Below are 13,279 nucleotides of genomic sequence, written 5' to 3'. Positions count from 1 at the left end.
TCGAGGACGGAAAGTTCTCCGAGGGGGTTGGACAGCGGAGGGAAAACCTTTTTTCTTGTCGGAAGCCTTTTCTAAAAGGTCGTCAAGGACTGGGCCAAACAAAAACTCACCCTGACATGGGATAGCACAAAGCTTAGCCTTAAAGGAAGCATCCCCATTCCAGCCCTTTAGCCAAATAGCCCTACAGACAGAGTTGGACAAGGCCGTAGCCCTGGCGGAGAATCTTAAAGAATCCGTAGAGGCATCAGCCAAGAAATCTAGGGCATTGTTTATAATGGGGAAGGAGGTAAGCAACTGCTCCCTAGGGGTACCCCCCTTTAATGCGGGCCTCTAAGTCTCCCATCCACACCTTTAGGGACCTAGCGACAGAGGTAGCAGTAATAGCAGATTTAAAGGCTGCTGCAGAGGCCTCCCAATTTCTCTTTAAGTAAACCTCTGCCCTTCTGTCCATTGGGTCTTTAAGGGAACCCATATCTTCAAAGGGTAGAGAATTTTTCCTGGACATCTTAGCCACGGGAGCATCCAGTTTTGGGGTCCTATCCCAGGGGGCGGAGACCACTTCATCAAACGGACATTTATGTTTAACAGAGGAAGGAACGAAAAACTTCCTATCTGGTCTCTTCCATTCCCTGGCGATTACCGCCTGAATGTTCTTATGTACATCAAACACCTTCCTCTTTCTAGGACCCAGGCCCTCAAACATAGCACTGATTGCTGAGGTCTTTGATCATCCAATCCCATAGTAGCTCTAACCGCCTTGACTAGGGAGTTAGTGTTCTCAGTATGAAACAGCAGTTTTCCTGCGTCCTCGTCCTCAGAAGAATCGTCCGATGACAAACACTCTCCTTCTTCCTCCCAGAGAGAATATCGCTGTCGCTGGAGGAAGAATCTTTAGATGCAGCAGCAGAAGTACCGGGGGGACATTTAATCAATCCGCTAACCAACTCTGACCTCATCCCTGATCATCTGCTTAATACTGCTCATCAAGGATGGAGCTTCCTCCTCCATTAACTTGCTGACACATCCTTGACAAAGGAGTTTAGCCCATGCAGAGAGTAGCTTCTTTTTACAAACCGCACATCCCCTCTCTTTAGCTCTGGAGGTCTTCCTGGAAGACTCCTTAGATACCTAGGCACAAACAAACATAACCCCATAAGCAATAGTAAATTAAATCTGTTGGGGAATGACCCCTCTTACCCCACCCTGGTACTGATGTATTACTGGTGGTCTCAGCGCGCTGAACCTGCTCAATTCCTTACACAGCAAACTCAGCCGGAATGGGAAACTGACAGCTCTTCAGTCCGCATGGCAGTGAGCTGGCTGGGCATTTTGTCCTCGGCACGCGCTGGTGGCCCTCCCCTTCCGGTCCGCAGCGTCGGCTTCCTTCCACCGCCAAACCCGGAAGTTCAGACACACGCGGGCCGGCGGCCGAACATGCGAACACGGCCGCAGAGGTTCGCAGAAGACCCAGAGGTACAAACCCCCCAGATCCAGGGAAGGGGACGGAAGGTGAGGGACAGACTCTGGAGCCCAAACTGAGCAGCGGCTCCTCATGGAGACTTAAGCCGCTTGGGGTAACCCTCCTCAATTGCATAAATTGCCGGGGCCCCCGCAGCTGTAAAAGAGTATCGGTGATCCGATTCCTTCCTGCCTCTTAGGACAGGAAACAGAGCTGGAGGTGGAGGGGAGGTCCCCTCTTTTAAAACGCGTTCTGGTTCCTGATTCCTGTCCAGAGGAGGAGGCGGTCTCTCCAGGGGTGCGGTCATAGGTGAAAGAGAAAATCATTTTTTCAATTGGTCTTTAGTAAAAATATCGAGCCATTACTACATGTCTCCAGCCTTTATAGTGTAGAAGTAATGTCATCTATAACACCCGGCATCTGAAGACACCTACCTGAGGTATAACAGCCATTACTACATGTCTCCAGCCTTTATAGTGTAGTAGTAATGTCATCTATAACACCCGGCATCTGATGTCACCTACCTGAGGTATAACAGTCATTACTACATGTCTCCAGCCTTTACAGTGTAGTAGTAATGTCATCTATAACACCCGGCATCTGATGACACCTACCTGAGGTATAACAGAAATTACTACATGTCTCCAGTCTTTTTAGTGTAGAAGTAATGTCATCTATAACACCCGGCATCTGATGACACCTACCTGAGGTATAACAGCCATTACTACATGTCTCCGGCCTTTATAGTGTAGTAGTAATGTCATCTATAACACCCGGCATCTGATGAGACCTACCTGAGGTATAACAGCCATTACTACATGTCTCCGGCCTTTATAGTGTAGTAGTAATGTCATCTATAACACCCGGCATCTGATGACACCTACCTGAGGTATAACAGCCATTACTACATGTCTCCAATGCCTTTACTAGTATAAAAACATCAGCCTGATATTTCAAGACTCAAAGCTGGGTCACTGCCCGGAGTGCTCCTTTACTGCAGCTCTAAGGTGGAGCCTCACCTGAAGAAACCTCCCAATTCCCTTCCTCCATTCATGATTCCATACCTGTGGTCACATGGACTAGAATGTCCTCCTCCACCTCACTCTTACACAGGGGATCGCCCATCGTCCGCTCTTCTTCATCCTCCACTTTAATATCAGTCACATCTTCCCCCTGATTTGTCATCTGTAACAATTCAGGACAATACAGCAGACAGGTGGGAAATCTAACAGATCCACATAAGAGACCCCCACCATCTATGACCCCTCTATGACTGCAGGACCCCCTATATTGATGTGTATAGGGCTCAGCTCCATCTACCTGATGGTTCTCTGGGAGCATCTCCTCTGGACAGTCCTGGGAATACAGAGGCCGGGGACATCTCTCGAGGGGATTTCCTTCTATGAGTCCATCTGTAGGAAACACACAGGGACAGGAGAGATTATTACATGTGATGATGAGATGATGGGAGTAGTATCCAGGTGACCCATGACAGCCCCCCTCCTTACCCTGCTGATTGCCCCATAAATCTGTCTCCTCTTCTTCATCTTTAACCTCAGCCTTAATATCCATCAGATTTTCATCCTAAAGAAGAGAAATGTAAAATGGTCTTTGGTTCAGTCCCTTTCTGGTCAGATTCTGAGGAGACTTCAGCTCCATCTACCTGATGGTTCTCTGGGAGCTTCTCCTCTGGACAGTCCTGGGAATACAGAGGACGGGGACATCTCTCGGGGGGACTTCTCCTCCCGGAGTCAGAACCTATAGGAGATAACACACATACTAAATACAATACTGAGCGCTGAAATGCGTCAGAGGAGAGCAGGAACATATGCGTGAACTAGGGTTGGGCGATAACAAAAATATTCAGACGATAACGATATAAATTTTTTTATCGCGATAACGATATATATCGCGATAAATACCCGTTTAAAAGGAAAAACACAAGGAGACGTTATACTGTATGGGGGGGGGCACAAGGAGACGTTATACTGTATGGGGGGGCCACAAGGAGACGTTATACTGTATGGGGGGGCCACAAGGAGACGTTATACTGTATGGGGGTGGAAACAAGGAGACGTTACACTGTATGGGGGGCCACAAGGAGACGTTACACTGTATGGGGGGCCACAAGGAGACGTTACACTGTATGGGGGGCCACAAGGAGACGTTACACTGTATGGGGGGCCACAAGGAAATGTTACACTGTAGGGGGCGGGGCCACAAGGAGACATTATAATAAAGTCTTGTGGCCACAGGCCACCATACATACAGTAATACTTTACGATATCCTTTTCCCGCGGCTGCCTCGCTTGTGTGCTCCGATTCTGACATCAGATACCGGTGGGCAGAGATTTGAATATGGGAGCGAGGAGGAGGGAGAGCCGGGGGCGGCCGCTGCGGGAAGTAATACGTTTGTAATTTTGTCATCAGAGCACACGAGCGAGGCAGCCGCAGGAAAAGTCTCTCCAGAGACACCAGTACTCACACAGAGTTCGCCACATACAATAGAGTCGGCACTGGTCGGTGACGACGGTGATGTCAGATGGTGGGTGGAGACTTGACTAGGGGGGCGGAGCAAGAAGGAGCCAGGAGCGAAAGCAAGTAATGTTACTCAGCGCTATGCTAAGTGCAGGGGCGGGCGGACGCACGTTAAGAAGCGGTCAGCGCACATGACCGTTTTGATGACGCCACAAAATACTGCGGTAATTAGGAAACAGCGATATCGCCATATTACCGTTTTTTTAATACCGCTGTATATCGCCCAACCCTAGAGTGCACTAGGGTGGAGTTCAGCAGCCTGGAAGTCTATGGGCAGCCGGCAGCAGTTTGTGAGCCACAGATAAATCATTTTACGGTTTCTAGGAGAATTTCTGACCCTTCAGTTTTCTGCTTCTAATTGAAAAGAAAATCCAAGGAAAGTGTGACCCCCATAGAGGGACGAGAGCGCCCCCGATATTAGGGCTGAACCACCATAGAGGGAGGAGAGCGCCCCCCGATATCAGGGCTCAACCCCCATAGAGGGAAAAGAGCACCCCCGATATCAGGGCTGAACCCCCATAGAGGGAGGAGAGCGCCCCCGATATCAGGACTGAACCCCCATAGAGGGACGAGCGCCCCCCTCCCCCCGATATCAGGGCTGAACCCCCATAGAGGGACGAGCGCCCCCCTCCCCCCGATATCAGGGCTGAACCCCCATAGAGAAACATAGAATGTGTCGGCAGATAAGAACCATTTGGCCCATCCAGTCTGCCCAATATACTAAATACTATGGATAGCCCCTGGCCCTATCTTATATGAAGGATGGCCTTATGCCTATCCCATGCATGCTTAAACTCCTCCACTGTATTTGCAGCTACCACTTCTGCAGGAAGGCTATTCCATGCATCCACTACTCTCTCAGTAAAGTAATACTTACTGATATTACTTTTAAACCTTTGCCCCTCTAATTTAAAAGAGCGGCCCGGATATTAGGGCTGAACCACCATAGAGGGAGGAGAGCGCCCCCCGATATCAGGACTGAACCCCCATAGAGGGAGGAGAGCGCCCCAGATATCAGGGCTGAACCCCCATAAAGGGATGAGAGTGCCCCCGTTATCAGGGCTGAAGCCCCATAGAGAGACGAGAGCGTCCCCCCCGATATCAGGGCTGAACCCCCATAGAGGGACGAAAGCGCCCCCGATATTAGGGCTGAACCACAATAGAGGGAGAAGCGCCCCCCAATAATCAGGACTGAACCCCCATAGAGGGAGGAGAGCGCCCCCCGATATCAGGACTGAACCCCCATAGAGGGAAGAGAGCACCCCCCGATATTAGGGCTGAACCCCCATAGAGAAAGGAGAGCGCCCCCGTTATCAGGGCTGAACCCCCATAGAGGGAGGAGAGCACCCCCGATATCAGGACTGAACCCACATAGAGGGAGGAGAGCGCCTCGATATCAGGGCTGAACTACCATAGAAGTAGGAGAACGCCCCCCGATATCAGGACTGAACCCCCATAGAGGGAGGAGAGCGCCCCCCGATATCAGGAATGAACCCCCATAGAGGGAGGTGAGCACCCCCCGATATCAGGACTGAACCTTCATAGAGGGACGAGAGCGCCCACGATATCAGGGCTGAAGTGCCTGACAAAGATGACTTCTGCTTTTCCCATACATCTCGCACATCCCCCTTCATCTCTCCTACTGTAGAGTTCATAAACGGTGTCCATAGGATGGTTCAGACTGGAGAAGTCCAGTTCATACTGGTATAGTACTGGGCAGGAGACCCTTCGTATGGATATATAAAACACACCTGGAGACATAGTATCTGTGTCTTTCTTTCTCTCAGTGACAGACTTGGAGGCCATTGAAGTCTCCCCCAAATTCCAGAGAAGAGGGCTTCCATCTACAGTCCATGGTGTTAGAAACTCAGAAATGTCAACAGACTTCTTTTACATGACCAGGACTATCTCCCACGAGACTAATGAAATTCAACAACCACAGTGGGCAACCCTTTGTGTTACATGGACTCTATACTGTAAAAGAAGCGAGACTATGGGCTCTCTACTGTAAGAGCAGCGAGACTATTGGCTCTCTACTGTAAGAGCAGCGAGACTATGGGCTCTCTACTGTAAGAGCAGAGAGACTATGGGCTCTACTGTAAGAGCAGCGAGACTATGGGCTCTACTGTAAGAGCAGCGAGACTATGGGCTCTACTGTAAGAGCAGCGAGACTATGGGCTCTCTACTGTAAGAGCAGCGAGACTATGGGCTCTCTACTGTAAGAGCAGCTAGACTATGGACTCTACTGTAAGAGCAGCGAGACTATGGACTCTTTACTGTAAGAGCAGCGAAACTATGGACTCTTTACTGTAAGAGCAGCGAGACTATGGACTCTTTACTGTAAGAGCAGCGAGACTATGGACTCTTTACTGTAAGAGCAGCGAGACTATGGACTCTTTACTGTAAGAGCAGCGAGACTATGGACTCTACTGTAAGAGCAGCGAGACTATAGACTCTTTACTGTAAGAGTAGCGAGACTATGGACTCGTTACTGTAAGAGCAGTGAGACTATGGACTCTACTGTAGGAGCAGTGAGACTATGGACTCTACTGTAAGAGCAGTGAGACTATGGACTCTGCCTGAGGAGGTGGTGATGGTGAAGTCACTATAAGAGTAGGTGGTAGCTTACACTAATCGCTGCTTCCAAAATTATGATAAAAAGTTTATATTATTTTGTTATGAACTGGTGGGGGAAGCCTCGGGGGTCTTGTATACGGGCACAGGGGTAAACAGAAGCCCCCGGGATACTGCTGGGATCCCCTGAACTCATCAAGAAGATGGAGGATAGTCCTCCAAGGTCCTCTCATAGACATTCCAGACACCTCTCCAGTGACTCCACAAATATGAGGTTGTGCTTATTACAACCCCTAATCTTGTAATGCAGCGAACCAGCTCTGCTGCTGTCCGTGGGTTCAGAAAGGGGGGGATAGGAAATTACATTGATAAAAAGGGGGGCATTGAGAGACCACTGACCATTGATGAGACCACTGTCTGTGATGATATATGTACATGGTAGTCAAACATCGAAGGACATGGAAACCAAAGTGTCAGCACAGTATCACCTATGTCTGTCTCACTGATCCTTATACTGAGAGTTCTGTAGACGGTCCTAGAGGGTGGAATACGGACCACGGGAAGTTCATCACTAAGCATGCCGCGGTGCAGAAGGGTGAGGCAATGATACATAAATCACTGCCTTCTAGGTCAAGCCCTCACTGCAGCGTGTAATCTGGGTGAGGACAAGGAGGTGGAAATCTACAGTCGTGGCCAAAAGTTTTGAGAATTACATAAATATTGGAAATTGGAAAAGTTGCTGCTTAAGTTTTTATAATAGCAATTTGCATATACTCCAGAATGTTATGAAGAGTGATCAGATGAATTGCATAGTCCTTCTTTGCCATGAAAATTAACTTAATCCCAAAAAAAACTTTCCACTGCATTTCATTGCTGTCATTAAAGGACCTGCTGAGATCATTTCAGTAATCGTCTTGTTAACTCAGGTGAGAATGTTGACGAGCAGAAGGCTGGAGATCATTATGTTAGGCTGATTGGGTTAAAATGGCAGACTTGACATGTTAAAAGGAGGGTGATGCTTGAAATCATTGTTCTTCCATTGTTAACCATGGTGACATGCAAAGAAACGCGTGCAGCCATCATTGCGTTGCATAAAAATGGCTTCACAGGCAAGGATATTGTGGCTACTAAGATTGCACCTCAATCAACAATTTATAGGATCATCAAGAACTTCAAGGAAAGAGGTTCAATTCTTGATAAGAAGGCTTCAGGGCGTCCAAGAAAGCCCAGCAAGCGCCAGGATCGTCTCCTAAAGAGGATTCAGCTGCGGGATCGGAGTGCCACTAGTGCAGAGCTTGCTCAGGAATGGCAGCAGGCAGGTGTGAGCGCATCTGCACGCCCAGTGAGGCGAAGACTTTTGGAAGATGGCCTGGTGTTAAGAAGGGCAGCAAAGAAGCCATTTCTCTCCAAAAAAAACCCCATCAAGGACAGATTGATCTTCTGCAGAAAATATGGTGAATGGACTGCTGAGGACTGGGGCAAAGTCATATTCTCCGATGAAGCCTCTTTCCGATTGTTTGGGGCATCTGGAAAAAGGCTTGTCCGGAGAAGAAAAGGTGAGCGCTACCATCAGTCCTGTGTCATGCCAACAGTAAAGCATCCTGAGACCATTCATGTGTGGGGTTGCTTCTCATCCAAGGGAGTGGGCTCACTCACAATTTAGCCCAAAAACACAGCCATGAATAAAGAATGGTACCAAAACACCCTCCAACAGCAACTTCTTCCAACAATCCAACAACAGTTTGGTGAAGAACAATGCATTTTCCAGCACGATGGAGCACAGTGCCATAAGGCAAAAGTGATAACTAAGTGGCTCGGGGACCAAAACGTTGACATTTTAGGTCCAAGGCCTGGAAACTCCCCAGATCTTAATCCCATTGAGAACTTGTGGTCAATCCTCAAGAGGCGGGTGGACAAACAAAAACCCACTAATTCTGACAAACTCCAAGAAGTGATTATGAAAGAATGGGTTGTATCAGTCAGGAATTGGCCCAGAAGGTGATTGAGAGCATGCCCAGTCGGATTGCAGAGGTCCTGAAAAAGAAGGGCCAACACTGCAAATACTGACTCTTTGCATAAATGTCATGTAATTGTCGATAAAAGCCTTTGAAACGTATGAAGTGCGTGTAATTATATTTCACTACATCACAGAAACAACTGAAACAAAGATCTAAAAGCAGTTTAGCAGCAAACTGTGTGAAAACTAATATTTGTGTCATTCTCAAAACTTTTGGCCACGACTGTACATCACTGCAGGGTGTAATCTGGGTGAAGACAAAGAGGTGGACATCTACATCACTGCAGCCTGTAATCTGGATGAGGACAAGGAGGTGGACATCTACATCACTGCAGCCTGAAATCTGGGTGAGGAAATCTACATCACTGCAGGGTGTAATCTGGGTGAGGACATCTACATCACTGCAGGGTGTAATCTGGGTGAGGACAAGAAGGTGGACATCTACATTACTGCAGCCTGTAATCTGGATGAGGACAAGGAGGTGGACATCTACATCACTGCAGCCTGTAATCTGGGTGAGGACATCTACATCACACTGCAGGGTGTAATCTGGGTGAGGACATCTACATCACTGCAGGGTGTAATCTGGGTGAGGACAAGAAGGTGGACATCTACATTACTGCAGGATGTAATCCGGGTGAGGACATCTACATCACTGCAGGATGTAATCCGGGTGAGGACATCTACATCACTGCAGGATGTAATCCGGGTGAGGACATCTACATCACTGCAGGATGTAATCCGGGTGAGGACATCTACATCACTGCAGGATGTAATCCGGGTGAGGACATCTACAAACCGGATTCCAAAAAAGTTGGGACACTATACAAATCGTGAATAAAAACTGAATGCAATGATGTGGAGGTGCCAACTTCTAATATTTTATTCAGAATAGAACATAAATCACGGAACAAAAGTTTAAACTGAGAAAATTTTGCCACACTCCATTTAAATGATCCCTGGCCCAGTGAAAACGCCTGAGCTTGTGGATCTTGCTTAGAAATGGCTTCTTCTTTGCACTGTAGAGTTTCAGCTGGCAACGGCGGATGGCCCGGTGGATTGTATTCACTGACAATGGTTTCTGGAAGTATTCCTGAGCCCATTCTGTGATTTCCTTTACAGTAGCATTCCTGTTTGTGGTGCAGTGTCGTTTAAGGGCCAGGAGATCACGGGCATCCAGTATGGTTTTACGGCCTTGACCCTTACGCACAGAGATTGTTCCAGATTCTCTGAATCTTCGGATGATGTTATGCACAGTTGATGATAATAGATGCAAAGTCTTTGCAATTTTTCGCTGGGTAACACCTTTCTGATATTGCTCAACATTGTGGGAATTGGTGATCCTCTACCCATCTTGGCTTCTGAGAGACACTGCCACTCTGAGAAGCTCTTTTTATACCCAATCATGTTGCCAATTGACCTAATTAGTGTTAATTGCTCTTCCAGCTCTTCGTTATGCTCAAATTTACTTTTTCCAGCCTCTTATTGCTACTTGTCCCAACTTTTTGGGGATTTGTTGACACTGTGAAAATTGGAATCAACGTATTTTTCCTTTAAAATGATACATTTACTCGGATTAAACGTTTGATCTGTCATCTACGTTCTATTACAAATAAAATATTGACATTTGCCATCTCCATATCATTGCATTCAGTTTTTATTCACAATTTGTTTAGTGTCCCAACTTTTTTGGAATCCGGTTTGCACATCACTGCAGGATGTAATCCGGGTGAGGACATCTACATCACTGCAGGATGTAATCCGGGTGAGGACATCTACATCACTGCAGGATGTAATCCGGGTGAGGACATCTACATCACTGCAGGATGTAATCCGGGTGAGGACATCTACATCACTGCAGGATGTAATCCGGGTGAGGACATCTACAAACCGGATTCCAAAAAAGTTGGGACACTATACAAATCGTGAATAAAAACTGAATGCAATGATGTGGAGGTGCCAACTTCTAATATTTTATTCAGAATAGAACATAAATCACGGAACAAAAGTTTAAACTGAGAAAATTTTGCCACACTCCATTTAAATGATCCCTGGCCCAGTGAAAACGCCTGAGCTTGTGGATCTTGCTTAGAAATGGCTTCTTCTTTGCACTGTAGAGTTTCAGCTGGCAACGGCGGATGGCCCGGTGGATTGTTTTCACTGACAATGGTTTCTGGAAGTATTCCTGAGCCCATTCTGTGATTTCCTTTACAGTAGCATTCCTGTTTGTGGTGCAGTGTCGTTTAAGGGCCAGGAGATCACGGGCATCCAGTATGGTTTTACGGCCTTGACCCTTACGCACAGAGATTGTTCCAGATTCTCTGAATCTTCGGATGATGTTATGCACAGTTGATGATGATAGATGCAAAGTCTTTGCAATTTTTCGCTGGGTAACACCTTTCTGATATTGCTCAACATTGTGGGAATTGGTGATCCTCTACCCATCTTGGCTTCTGAGAGACACTGCCACTCTGAGAAGCTCTTTTTATACCCAATCATGTTGCCAATTGACCTAATTAGTGTTAATTGGTCTTCCAGCTCTTCGTTATGCTCAAATTTACTTTTTCCAGCCTCTTATTGCTACTTGTCCCAACTTTTTGGGGATTTGTTGACACTGTGAAAATTGGAATCAACGTATTTTTCCTTTAAAATGATACATTTACTCGGATTAAACGTTTGATCTGTCATCTACGTTATATTACAAATAAAATATTGACATTTGCCATCTCCACATCATTGCATTCAGTTTTTATTCACAATTTGTTTAGTGTCCCAACTTTTTTGGAATCCGGTTTGCACATCACTGCAGGATGTAATCCGGGTGAGGACATCTACATCACTGCAGGATGTAATCCGGGTGAGGACATCTACATCATTGCAGGATGTAATCCGGGTGAGGACATCTACATCACTTCAGCGTGTAATCCGGGTGAGGACAAGGAGATGGATATCTACATCAATGCAGCGTGTAATCCGGGTGAGGACAAGGAGTTGGACATCTACATCAATGCAGCGTGTAATCCGGGTGAGGACATCTACATCACTGCAGGGTGTAATCTGGGTGAGGACAAGGAGATGGACATCTACATCAATGCAGCGTGTAATCTGGGTGAGGACATCTACATTACTGCAGCGTGTAATCTGGGTGAGGACATCTACATTACTGCAGCGTGTAATCTGGGTGAGGACATCTACATCACTGCAGGGTGTAATCTGGGGGAGGACAAGGAGATGGACATCTACATCAATGCAGCATGTAATCCGGGTGAGGACATCTACATCACTGCAGGGTGTAATCCGGGTGAGGACAAGGAGATGGACATCTACATCAATGCAGCGTGTAATCCGGGTGAGGACAAGGAGATGGACATCTACATCAATGCAGCGTGTAATCCGGGTGAGGACATCTACATCACTGCAGGGTGTAATCTGGGTGAGGACAAGGAGATGGACATCTACATCAATGCAGCGTGTAATCTGGGTGAGGACATTTACATCACTGCAGGGTGTAATCTAGGGGAGGACAAGGAGATGGACATCTACATCAATGCAGCATGTAATCCGGGTGAGGACATCTACATCACTGCAGGGTGTAATCTGGGTGAGGACATCTACATCACTGCAGCGTGTAATCTGGGTGAGGACATCTACATCACTGCAGGATGTAATCCGGGTGAGGACATCTACATCACTGCAGGGTGTAATCTGGGTGAGGACATCTACATCACTGCAGGATGTAATCTGGGTGAGGACATCTACATCACTGCAGCGTGTAATCTGGGTGAGGACATCTACATCACTGCAGGATGTAATCCGGGTGAGGACATCTACATCACTGCAGGATGTAATCCGGGTGAGGACATCTACATCACTGCAGGATGTAATCCGGGTGAGGACATCTACATCACTGCAGGATGTAATCCGGGTGAGGACATCTACAAACCGGATTCCAAAAAAGTTGGGACACTATACAAATCGTGAATAAAAACTGAATGCAATGATGTGGAGGTGCCAACTTCTAATATTTTATTCAGAATAGAACATAAATCACGGAACAAAAGTTTAAACTGAGAAAATTTTGCCACACTCCATTTAAATGATCCCTGGCCCAGTGAAAACGCCTGAGCTTGTGGATCTTGCTTAGAAATGGCTTCTTCTTTGCACTGTAGAGTTTCAGCTGGCAGCGGCGGATGGCACGGTGGATTGTTTTCACTGACAATGGTTTCTGGAAGTATTCCTGAGCCCATTCTGTGATTTCCTTTACAGTAGCATTCCTGTTTGTGGTGCAGGGTCGTTTAAGGGCCAGGAGATCACGGGCATCCAGTATGGTTTTACGGCCTTGACCCTTACGCACAGAGATTGTTCCAGATTCTCTGAATCTTCGGATGATGTTATGCACAGTTGATGATGATAGATGCAAAGTCTTTGCAATTTTTCGCTGGGTAACACCTTTCTGATATTGCTCAACATTGTGGGAATTGGTGATCCTCTACCCATCTTGGCTTCTGAGAGACACTGCCACTCTGAGAAGCTCTTTTTATACCCAATCATGTTGCCAATTGACCTAATTAGTGTTAATTGGTCTTCCAGCTCTTCGTTATGCTCAAATTTACTTTTTCCAGCCTCTTATTGCTACTTATCCCAACTTTTTGGGGATTTGTTGACACTGTGAAAATTGGAATCAACGTATT

Source organism: Bufo bufo, chromosome 4 (genome assembly GCF_905171765.1).
Source record: "Bufo bufo chromosome 4, aBufBuf1.1, whole genome shotgun sequence".
Classification (NCBI taxonomy): Eukaryota; Metazoa; Chordata; class Amphibia; order Anura; family Bufonidae; genus Bufo; species Bufo bufo.
This window is presented reverse-complemented; position numbering follows the sequence as displayed.